Source organism: Arachis ipaensis, chromosome B01, assembly GCF_000816755.2.
Source record: "Arachis ipaensis cultivar K30076 chromosome B01, Araip1.1, whole genome shotgun sequence".
Taxonomy (NCBI): domain Eukaryota; kingdom Viridiplantae; phylum Streptophyta; class Magnoliopsida; order Fabales; family Fabaceae; genus Arachis; species Arachis ipaensis.
In genome coordinates this window covers 118,121,680-118,122,464 of record NC_029785.2, presented here as the reverse complement: position 1 = coordinate 118,122,464, position 785 = coordinate 118,121,680, and positions in this window count along the sequence as shown.

Below are 785 nucleotides of genomic sequence, written 5' to 3'. Positions count from 1 at the left end.
TAATCTAATTAATCTAATGTTTTTAATTTGATAATTTAATAATATATTTTGTCTATATTTTTAAATATCAATAGTTAGCTGTTGGTCAAAAATAATACATTTTACTAGTCTTTTAACTCTTTTAACATTTTTCATATATATAACTTTGATACCTTTTTAGTGTAAATTTGTTTTACATGTACATCCAATCACATAACGTCACATAGTAAAAATAATCTTTTATATTGACCGCGTGAATGGTTATTTAAAAAAAGGTTGTGATTGTACGACTGTATAAAATATTTTATGCTATCAGTATATGAAAATTAAACTATATATATTAGTCAATTCTGTGGTGGTTAAATTTGTGATGACCAACATTGTTTAGGAGTTGACTTCCCAACGAACGGATGATTGACACGTGGTTATAGTGATTGGAATAGATTATGGTATTAGAAGAGTGAACACCCAACTCAGTTTTTATCCGTTTTAAATTAGGACAAAGTGGTCTTTGTCCGAAAAAAAATACCCACGTCGACCTCTGTTCCTATGTAGTAGTTACTGGTGCTGATGTGCACATTTATTTAGAGTGAAGTGCCACGTTAGATTAGGTGGAATGAACAACGTCAATTTATACCCTTGCCTCCTCCAAAAACGACATTGTTTTTGGTTAAAGAAGAAGCAAAACTTAATTTGGATGACGAATTCTAAATTTTTCTGCACCTCCAACCTCTCCCCACTCACTCGTATTCAAAATAATTAACAAGAGACAAGCTCTAGGGCGTCATGATTGGGAGTGGAGAACG